Source organism: Triturus cristatus, chromosome 11, assembly GCF_964204655.1.
Source record: "Triturus cristatus chromosome 11, aTriCri1.1, whole genome shotgun sequence".
Classification (NCBI taxonomy): Eukaryota; Metazoa; Chordata; class Amphibia; order Caudata; family Salamandridae; genus Triturus; species Triturus cristatus.
The window spans coordinates 916,126,148-916,137,716 of record NC_140594.1 but is presented as its reverse complement, the minus strand read 5'-3'; positions in this window follow the sequence as shown (position 1 = coordinate 916,137,716).

Sequence of the window (11,569 nt, the reverse complement as noted above, 5' to 3'; positions counted from 1 at the left end):
TAGTGCCTCCATAGGTCCTAGACCTTTGGCTGGGATCCAAGAGCACTCCTCCACAAGAGAGGAGAAAGCCAGAAGTTTTGCGCTATTTGCGACCATGAATGTGTTCATTTATGCGGAGACTGCTGCTCATAATGACTGCCAAAGCAAAGCTTTGGTGAACCCAACTCTTTGCGCTACAGTGACCACCAGTGATGGCCAGCAATGGCCAGGAACGCAAGATCTCCTGTTCAAACTACAGCAATGGCAGCCCACAGTGACTCTCAATGTGAAGATACAGCAATAACCATCCACAACAACAGACCGGATCTTTGCACTACAGTGATGACCACCACAATGCTTGGCCTATCTTTACGCCACAGTGATGACCATCCGTGTTGCTCTCCCTGCTCCTTATAGCCTCCTCCACCACAAACTGGATTTTTTGATCCGGAATTTGAGAAGGTAATTCTTTTTAGTGGGACTAACATGGTCCCTGAATCTGGCCTTCGCTCCATCACGGTCAACATGAACTGTTGCTTTTTCCTTTCTCTAGCATGACCAGATAATTGCAAGTGGTGCATTGTACATTAAGACAATATACTTGCCTGAACAGCTACATTGCACATACAGTGATTACATTTCTGTTGTTTTGGTCTCATTTTATTTATGATACTTTACTCTATTTTCCTAACTTGATTTTTTTTGTGTTGTGTTTTTACTTTAATACAGTTTGGGTGCTGCACAAAAACTTCACATTTTGCCTCTAATTGAAGCTTAAAAGCTTCTGTATCAAGCCACTGGAGGTTAAGCACAAGTTAATTTAGAGACCATTGTGGTTCACCCTGACAAGGATTGTGGTTGTTGCCTGACTGGGGCTTCCATCCCCCTCATTCAATAACCCCATTTTTACAATGGTGATGGCAGCCTATAGGCAGCATTTCATTCCATTGCATCCATGTGGAAACCATAAGCTACAGGATGGTGTCCTTTGCCAAATGGCACGTAGTTTGGATCTGGGCTGCTGACATGTTGAGGGTTTTGGCCTTGGCCTACAACTCTGGACTTTCTTACCCTTCTGGGGGTGGGTGGCAAGGCAGTTTGGCAATGGGCAGCCTTCTGCTCTTGCACCAGCTAAATCGCATATTGAGTCTGTACCTGTATTTTGTGTCAAGTGAAATAGAAATTGATGGGAGTTGCAGCCATGGTGTGGCTGAATATAGGTGTTGCAGTTAAAGTCTTGTGTTCTCACCTTTACTGACATGTTTGGGGTTTGTGTTCCATGTTTGAGGCACTGTTGTTTGCAGATATATTTTTCTGCAACATTGTTCATTAATGTTCACAGTTTAGAAGATAGTAGGCATAGTGCCTGCCAAAGTCCTCATCTCTTATCTTTGTTTATGCTGCAGGAACGGCATGAAGCCAATCAGACTTACTTTCTTTTACCGGCACTATACATCTGAAGCGCATGTGTGGTGTTCAAATGGCAGAATGAGGAGAACAGGAAGAGGGACTAAGGGAATGCACTGTATCTTCTCGCAAGTCACCTCTGAGGACCGACAGAGCTCGAGCATGGCCAACATCCCAACCCCTATTGGGAAAGCAGAGAGCGTTCAGCTTTCCAACAGAAACCAACGTGTAAACTACCATGCCCCTTTTTCAGGGAGGAAGTGTCGGGCTGGAGCAGCGAGAAGAAGGACGAGAGCTTAGAGGAACTGCCGATCCAGAGCAGCGGGAGCGAAGATGGCCAAGGACCTCCAGAATGAGAGGAAGAGTCGGAGGAAGGAATGGCTTGGCTTGCGTGGAAGACCTGAGCAGAGGATCCCAAGAGAGGGCTGACCCACAACATCTCCTGCGGTACCCTTGAAACCAAGAGGGAGGACACAGTCACAGTCTCACTCACCAGGACCCAAGAGGCGGGTTGTGCTCCAAGTTACCAGATACGAGAAGCACCATTTCCTGAAGAAGATAAGAAGGAAGGGCCCATGTGCAGTCAAGAAGCCCTTGAGACTGGTGTCTTTTGATTACTTTGGTTCCCTTGTATAATAAACGAAGTACCCCTGAAAACAGACCACCTCCTACCTCTGTTTTATTCTATACCTCTTAATACTAAACTCCCTACGTCACCCTTGTTGCCCATAGTTTTTGGTGTCTAGGGTGCTGTGTGGTCAGGTCTTAATTACTGTGGTATGTGTGGATTTTCTTGGAATCTGAAGATCTCAAGAAAACAAAAAAGTATATTCTTAGTATTGATATACACAATTAAACATTCTAAACATCTGCTGATACACTGCTTTTCTATAGTCAGTCTATGATGATGCAGCTCCTGAGAGATCCGGTTTTGCACTTGGTAGACGTGAAGTTTGTTTTAGCCATATTTATATTTGATATGCAGCTTTGGCCAGCAACTCCTTCTTCCTTCCAGTCTTTGTTCTTGAGAGCACTGGGTATTACATCTTACTCAGTGTTTGGGCAATGCTCTTTACCCTCTTGTCAATGTTGATAATGAGGCCTCTACCTACACTTATTGCTTATGCCCAAAAATGTTTCCAGGCTATAGGTTTTGCTTTCTTGTCTTGCTTTACCATAAAAAATGTTATAACCTACATTCTGAAAGTTTTTTGCGCTAATTGAATTTCAATCCTTTAGCTAATCCCTCAATGGTTTCTTCCAGGAAAGTCAGTATCTCTAAGAAAGATGTGATGCTGTTTGAGAGGACTCCAATTACCTGTGATAATCTCAATACCCAAAGAAATGAACATGTTGCAGTAGAGCAGGTAACAACAAAGAGTACAATGGCTAAAGAAACAAAAAGCCTAGCATCAGATGGGGCTCCACACCTGTGATGAGCTCCAGACCTGAGCTATCGCAGTAGTCTCACTATGACTGGTGATCTAGCCAGGGCCATACATTTAGTAGGAGCATCTGCAGATGCATGGAGTATTTGGGGGAATGTGGTGTTGCTGAGTTAGCCCATAAAGGGTGGCTGGCATTGAGATAACGTAGCGGGAGACACAACATGAAATGAAAAGGTCCAGGCAGGAACTAAGACGGGAGGCAATGTAGTAGGAGATATCTGTTACACACTTGTACTTGGGTAAAGCATTCTGATCCTGCTGGGCCCTCAGAGGAGGTGAGATCACAGGATAGACAAGGAACGTGAGACAAGGAATGACAGTGCCTCTGTCAATAAGACAACCATGCTAGGATTTCCTGCTTCAACAATCACCAAACAGATCTCCTATTGTTCTCTCCCAAGTCTTCTGGTAGCAAAACAGTCCAACATAGATGCTGGCAATGGGGAAGTAGGTCTACACAGCCCATCCAGCAGATCACATCAACCTTGTCCATCAATAATTGCTACATGGTTTAAGGGCATATAAATTGCCAAATCTGGAGGCTGAAAGGGAGCTTTAACACTCCTCAATAGGCACAGGTATTGTTTTGCAGTTTCTGATTAAATTAATGTGTGGAGATTTTATCATGGTAAAATTTAGTAGGATGGTTAGCCTACTGAAAAACCCCTTAAGCACCTTGCAGCATTAATCTCTTTATTCCTGAATCTTAACATGTTTTTAGATTTCCAATATTACAAACCTAGCCAACCGTCATTGTGTTTGGCTCTTCCTGAAGTGGGGAATGGGCAGATGCAAAGAGCCCTTAGAGATAGGGGCTGCTTTGCAGGCCATTGTTTTAGGGAGGACATGGTCTGGCTGTTTGTGCTGGACTGTTCCTATATGAGCAGTGTCAAGACTAATTTGCACATGGATGGATCCAAGTTGAGAAGACATGGTGAATGAAGTGACCCGATTTAGGGCCACCCGGGTCACTCGCGACCACCTCTCAGCCTTCCGAACAAATAAAGAGTCGGTCAGACAACAGAGAATGCAAACCAAAGTATTTATTAGTATTACACTTGAGTGGAGTCTGACCTGAACAGCCGCCTTTGATTGGTGCAGAGGGACTGACTTCAGTCAACATGTCAATGCATAATGTACATTTCCAATACCCCTAAAGACTCACCCAGACTGGAATTTTCCTGTTAGTAGCTGGTGAACAAAAGAGATACAGAAGGATGAGCTGCAATCCTGGGACCGGGTACATGCTATCTTAACATCAAGGTTACTCTGCCCGTGCCCGCCGCTCTAAGAGGGGGAGCAGGCCTATCTAATGAGAAAAGTATGTAACGACAAACAATCTTTTCATTAGTGCAGTAATGCTCAATCTGGGAGAGATACAGAAAAAATAATGAGGCTGCTTTCTACTGAGGTAAACAGAGTGAGACAGAAGTTAATTTTGACCATGGCTCAAAATGGCGCCTGAATACAAAATGGCGCCGCAAATGCTAACTCAAATCATACAATGTAGAGAGAAATAGACTAAAAACAATTTCTATTCCAACAATGGCGTGTTCAGAAATACTTACTAGTGGCTGGGATTAAGTCAAGCATTACACTTATCACTTTTTTTTGTATACTTCAGTGTGGCATCCTATGTGTGACGAATATGTCCATCTGTGGATGCTGTCCACATTGTGCCTCCAAAACCAAGCCACACCCAAGTGAAGAGACCCAATCAGAGCAAAATTGGTCTTGGGTCGACAATATGGCGGTTCAGTGAGTACCTGATCTGGCAAGTCATGATAGACTGTCCCTATTGGGGCAGGGTCATGACTGATTTGCATTTTGCTGGGTCTAAACTGAAGTGACATGGTGTACAAAGTAACAATGGAGTGGGATGTAGCTTGTGTAATTACCGGTGGCTGATCTTGATTCAAGCATTCTACCCATCACTTTTTTGTATACTTCCAAACAGGTGCTGCAGGAAACCTTTACTTTTAGAGTCTAAAAGAAATTGGTTAGAAGAAAGGTGCCCATAGTGATGGGCAACTTGCCAAATGTCAGTGGTTACCATAGCCCAGGCAGATACCGGTTCTATGCCCTCTGCCCCATTTGAACCACTAGAACAGATTATGCCGCAATATTTCAACAAACGTACTTCTCCCAATGTCCTGCCAGTTGCCAGGAACAGTTCATCTGTTTCTTCTCAAAAGGAAAGTTCTTTTATTTATCTAAGTTTACTGTGAGATGATTATTAATTAATTACTCATGTGGGGCCACCAACTTTCTTTGCAGAACCAACCGGACATGAACGTCAACTATTCTGAGAGAAAAGTAAATAGTTTGTTTTACTGTAGTCAGCAGATTCGCAAGATATAACCCAAAGAGGGGAAAGACCAACACACAGTGCTGGTTTAGGGAACAGCGCATTAAATTCTGATTGGTAAGTCCGGCTATGGAGCCTAAATCCACCATTATCCAGTTAACTCAAGGCACAGCCAGAAAAAAAATGAAAGAAGACCTGGAGTGATGTTATGGTCCATCAACTTATTCCATAGAAGCTCTTTGTCCACTAGATCAAAAGATTTGTGAAACAAGTCGATGAAACAACAACACAAACCCAAGGTTTGTTCTATCAACTCTCTGCTTTAGCCTAGCAAGCAAAGCAATAGTCTAAAGTGCAGAGGGCCATTGGCATCTCCTCCGCTAAGGTGGAGGAGCATCGCCCCCTACCTCAGACCAGCAAAAGAAAGGAAAAAATAAAATGATAATAAGTAATGTTATTATCATTTTATTTTGTCCTTCCGCTCCTGCAGCTTGCCTGAGGGGGCGGTCGGGGCTGAAGAGCAGGGGAAGAGTGGTACAACCCTCCTAAGTACGCAGTGACTGTTTGCTCGGCCCTCTCGGGCTGCACAAACCAGTCATGCACACTTTCCATCTTCTCCATGCAGGCTGCATTACAGCCTGCATGAAGAATATACCCACCCCTTGCTGAGTGCCATGTCACAGCGCTCAGACCAATCACAATGCTGCATTGCAGCGGTGTGATAGGCTCCAGGGAGCGTGGGAGCCCTGGTGCTTCCTGTTTCTTACAAGAAACCAGGAAGAGGACGCAGGAGAGGTGGCTGGCCGGCCTGTAGGTAATTGATTTGTTTAATAGTGATCGGCCCCAATTCCCCACCCCCTGCCCTTTCTCCCCCACCTGACCCACTGCTGCTTCCAGGCAGCAGCCATGACTGCAGAGGCCCTCAAACACCACTAGTTCAGATCAATAAGATTTTGCTATGAGATCCATACATTCAGATGCTGTACACCAGGTTTTTAGCAAACTTTGGTAGTAATTCGGGCAAACTGATCAAATAGCAGTTGGAAGGAAAAATGTATTCACGCCTTTTTTATGTTGGCTTCACAGCAGCACCTTTTCAAGACACTAGGAAGTTGCACTGGGAAGTTCTTAAAAAAGCTTTTACATTGGAAAGTGAGTGCCACAACAATAGAATCAATGACACAAAATTGCTGCCCAACACGGAATGTTTGACCAGCAGGCATGTCTAAGAGGTATCAGTCTAAAGGACTTCAGCTATTTAAATTGACCCTGCTGAAGTTGGCCATTAGATTATACAACACTGATGACAAGTTTGATCAGCTAAAGGAAGAAACTTGTGCATTTACACCATTAAAGGCATGCAGTAAATCACTCAAAGAAGTATCAACAAATGATTAACCTAAATTCATATATAACTAATAATTTACACTTTTGAGAATGGAATAAAAATATAAATTATATTTGTTTCTTAGACACCAAATTGATTCAGTCTGGTTGATATTATGAGCCTATGTTTGTGCTACACCCATGCAGGAGGAGCCTGTGCGTTTTACTTTTTTGTTTAAAGCTCATACATTAACTCGTAAAATCACAGTTAGAGCATAAGCTTTGGTATCTTCCTTCCCTGCTACAATTCCGGTTTGCTATATCCCTCCACTTACATTCCTCTTATGTAATGTTTCTCACATGTATAATCCCTATGGATGCTTTGCTCTGAAACATAAACAGGCAAATACTTTCCTGTGTTTTTGAGCCCTGCAGTCTGTAGCCCATGCACTGACTAGGAGATTTCTGGAGTTAATGTATGCGCTGAAGACAGGAAAAACAAAGCGCAGACCACTTCTGTTACAGCATGGCACATAGAACGGGATCAGGAAATAAGCATGACCCAAAGCGTGAAAATACATATTTGTTAAAATCAAGGCGTGGAAATTTTATTTGGAAGAATACAAGTATGCTGCACAGGCAGAAATGCAATGTTGGACCTGGCCCTTTTTGCAGGTTTATCCCCTGACGTTTTGGCTTTTGCCTCCTATTTTTCTAACCCTCTTTTTGTTGGCTATAGGACTCTGGGCACTTTACCACTGCTGATCAGTGCTAAAGTGCATATGCTCTATGTCTAAATTGTATAGATGATTGGTTACCCATGATTGGCAAATTTGATTTACTGATAAGTCCCTAGTAAAGCGCACTGTGTGTGCCCAAGGCCTGTAAATCAAATGCTACTAGTGGGCATGCAGCTCTGGTTGTGCCACCTGCATAAGTAGCCCTGTAAACTTGTCTCAGACCTGCATGTGCAGTGCCTGTGAGTGCAGTTTTAAACTGCCTTGTCGACTTGGCAAGTACACCCACTTGCCAGGCCCTAAACTTCTCTTTTTCAGCATGTAAGGCAACCATAAGGTTGGCTCAAACAATCCCCATGGCTAGGGTGTAGTGTATGTGAAAGATAGGACATGTTCTGGTGAGTTTTACATGTCCTGACAGTGAAATACTGTCAATTTTGTTTTTCACTAATGCAAGGACTAGCTCTCCCATAGGGTATCATTGGAGCTGTCTTGTATCATCTTACAAGTGTAACTTTCAGTAAAGAACAGCTAGAGATTTGGAGTTTGGGTTCTCTGAGCTCAGAATGTAAATACACATATTTTAGTAAAGATGGTTTTTAAATTGTGCGTTTGAAAACAACACTTTTAGAAAGTGGGCATTTTATTGGTTAGCCATCCTGTGCCTCTGTCTGCCTGTGGAATCAACGTCTGATTTAAACTGACAGGGGCCTGTTTGTGCATTTACTCTAGACAGTCACACAAAGGGAGTTGAGCTCTGCCCTCAATATCCTGATGGCCCATGATGGGACTTCCTGAGCTAGAGTGGTGGGAGCACCTGCACCTGAATTGAGTTTTGCCTGGCCTCTCACAATGTTGTCTGGAGCCAAGACCAGGCAGGACAAGAACTTGTCCATGACAAAGACATTCTTTTGAAGAATGCCTACATCAAAGGCCAAAAGTGATAGAAGTATTGCAACTAAAACCCCTGACATTTGGAACACTTCTGGACCAAGAGGAACCTCTGCCGAGGAGAAGAGCTGAAGAGCTGTGAGGAAGAGTACTGCCCCTTTGCTGTGTGTGTTGCTTTGCTGGGTCGGCCTGCAGGTGCTGCTTCTGCTTTGGAGGGAGAAAAGAACTGGACTATGGTTTGTATCCAGCTTGTGAAGATTCATCAAGGCTTGTGTGCACTTGCCATCTGTTAAGAAGTCTCAGGGCCAGCAAAGACTTCACTTGCAGCATCCCTGAACTCCACTGCTGGGGATTCTGACCTGCGTAATGGTGCCAATTCTAGTTCCAAGCATATGAAGGTTGTTCCTGCTGCAAAGATCTGCTTGGAGCCATAAAAATCAACACATTGCCCTTCCAGTGCCTGTTTTTCTGGTGCAGCACTGCAGTGAAGGTGAAATTTCCATGCACCGCAGCCATGTGGCTGAAGAAATCGATGCAGCGCCTGACCGTAGCCGAGAACAACACTGCAGCCCGAGTTCAGCGCACTGTTTTTCCAAAATCTGAGCCCACCGCACTGATTCAGACGGAGGCACTGCTGCGCAGCTGATAAGATCAAAGCATTGTGGGACCGCGGCTGTAAAAACCGGCACAGCGCCTGTTTGCTGTATCGATCTCTGGCGCATCCAGATTTCTACACATCGCACCTATGCAACAGGTTTCCTGATGCTACACCCACAGACCAGAACCATCTTGGATTTCGACGCATCATTTCCCCATACAGTCCAGATTCGATGCAACACTTGTTCTGCATGCTGCATAACTAACGCATCGCCTCCCCAAAGACTCAGGAACTGATGCATTGCTGTGTTTTTCAACGCTTCCCTCCTCTGCAGCTGTTTTGCCTTGTGGATTTTGATGCGCTTTGTGTACTATCACGTCATTCGTAGAGTTCTATGGACAGAATTTCTGTTTCAGTTGTGAATGGTGTATTTTTGTTGTTTTGGTCTTGTTTGGTTTAGATAAAGATACTTTATTTTTCTAAACTTGTGTGGTGTTCGTTTGTAGTGTTTACACTGTATTACTGAGTATTACTTACAGACACGTTACACATTACCTCTGAGATAAGCCTGACTGCTCGTGTCAAGCTACCAAGGCGGTCAGCTGGGGATATCTAGGTGTGTAGCTCCTTTATCCTGACTAGAAGAAAGGGTCCCTACTTGGACACGTGTATACCACTGTCAAAAAGAGACCACTGTTCTAACATCCATCATTTTTTTTTTTCAAGAGTTTGACATCATTCGCAATTTTGGTTGATACCAATGTTAGAAGACCACTCTAAGGTGTGCTTGGCCTTACATGTTTACGTACAATTAAAAATCTCTTAATATCTGGGAGCTCTCACTACCAGTTCTCATTTAGTAATAATATTTGATTTTAAACCAGGGTATCTGCCAGATGCCCACCTTTCAAAATGCAAATAAACTCATAAACCATTATGACATGTTACTGAGCTGCGACTCAAAGAGGTACTGACCACTTTACATTTAAGAAGCATAACAGTTCGAATGAGTCAATATTCCTTGAAACAAACGATTTTCAACCTCCCTATAGGATATAAAAACAACTTGAAGTTTGTTATATTATTGTTTCTTCGACAGGGATGAATCTTGCTTTCACTGAGTTCCCAGATTGCAGCACATTTAGAAAGAGGAAATAACTAGGAGAAATATCCATATTTTACCTCGTTACATCGCACCTTGGAAGGCGTAGCATTTTGACACATTCTGCGGTTACTAACCTTAGTAAATCGGGGCATGCACCATAATCCATGCGTGGATGCATGGGAATACCTACGCTCCAGCCGTGGAATGCCTTCCCAAAGCAGTGTAGTGCCTGGCAGCGACTTGCACAGTCTTGCTTCACTCTGGATTGACTAAGCCACACAGAGTCACACAAGGTGTCTTTGCGTGGCTTGGTAAATCTCACTGAAACCCTTGAGTTGCCTGGCGTCACCTTGGGTGATGCAATAGCAATGCAAGGGCTTGGTAAATCTGAGCCTAGGATTTTACTGGAGAGGGTCTAGCAGACAAGGGCATGTGATAGCGGTGCTACTTTATTTCTTAAATACAATATAATTTAATTGAAGTGAGGTTTTACATAGTGTTACAATGCCTCACAGTAAATCAAAGTTTGCCACATCTGTCATTGCCTTCTCTGCCCTTCAAGGGATACTGCTTTCATCACAACATAGTCTAATGAAAGATGAAAAGTGGTCCCAAAGCATCCACAGTTCTCCACTCCTCTCCCCTCAAGCATCCCTGAAGGATCTGTGCCCTGTGCTGGGAGGGAGCTAGAGGCTGCACCGGTCACAGCATTCCCTCGCCGCTAACCAGGTTCCCTCACCCAGCAAACCCCCCATTCTGCCCCCTCTTCACCTCACACCTCACTGGATATGTGGCTCCTCCAGAAAAAGCAGAAACCCTGCAGCGCGGAACCAGCATATACTAAGCAGGAAGCAAGCAGAGATGGGGGAGGGGGGTGTACACATGCAAAGAGATCGCATGAGCGCATCCAGCAACATCCGCGTGGATCCAAGGTACACAGAACAATTACTTTTGACTCTGTGTATTGTATTGTATATGTCATTTCTGTGAAATTATATAGGAAATTGATAAACCAGGAATAAAGCTGAAGTAAATCCCTAGTGTATACATTGCAGATAAAACAACTCAAATAATGATAGTTCAATGTTGAATAATACGCGGAGGAGTAAATAGTGTTAGAAGTCAATTATTTTATTGCTGTGAAATATGATTGCACTTCATAGACTGTCGCATCCTCCGGATTTACTCTTGAACAGAGATCCCATCCCACAGGGAAATTGCTCTGCAATTCTGCTTACTGTTGACATCAAGAGATCTATTATTCTAAATTATCAGAAATAGATGCCTGTTTCATAAAATGCGGAAACAAAAGTGTAACAGCACTTCTACTTCAGAGCACTCATAGTTGACAGTCATAAAATTGTAAGTCTGGCTTAAAAAATCCATTAAACATAAGTGTGTAGATAGGGCACTTGCAAACAATTTATTGGGAACTGCTGTTTAACTCCTTCAAACAAAGGACTGCATATCATATTTTTAGAAATGGAGTAACATGTTTGTACTTTTCCATAGGCATGGAAGAGGGGAAAATTCAGTGATGCAATGTGTTCAGAAGGGATAATTAATACAATCTAGATCATTTTACAATTGTGGTTTCAAAGTAGTAGGTTTTATTGCAGACCATATCTTATAATTTGCCAACTTCATCTATCAATAATGCTAATAATATAAACACTTTGGAATAATCCATGAGGTGTAAAAGATGTCTCCTGTTAAAAATGATGCCATCCTGACCGACAAAACACCCCCATATTTAGAGTTCATGGTTGG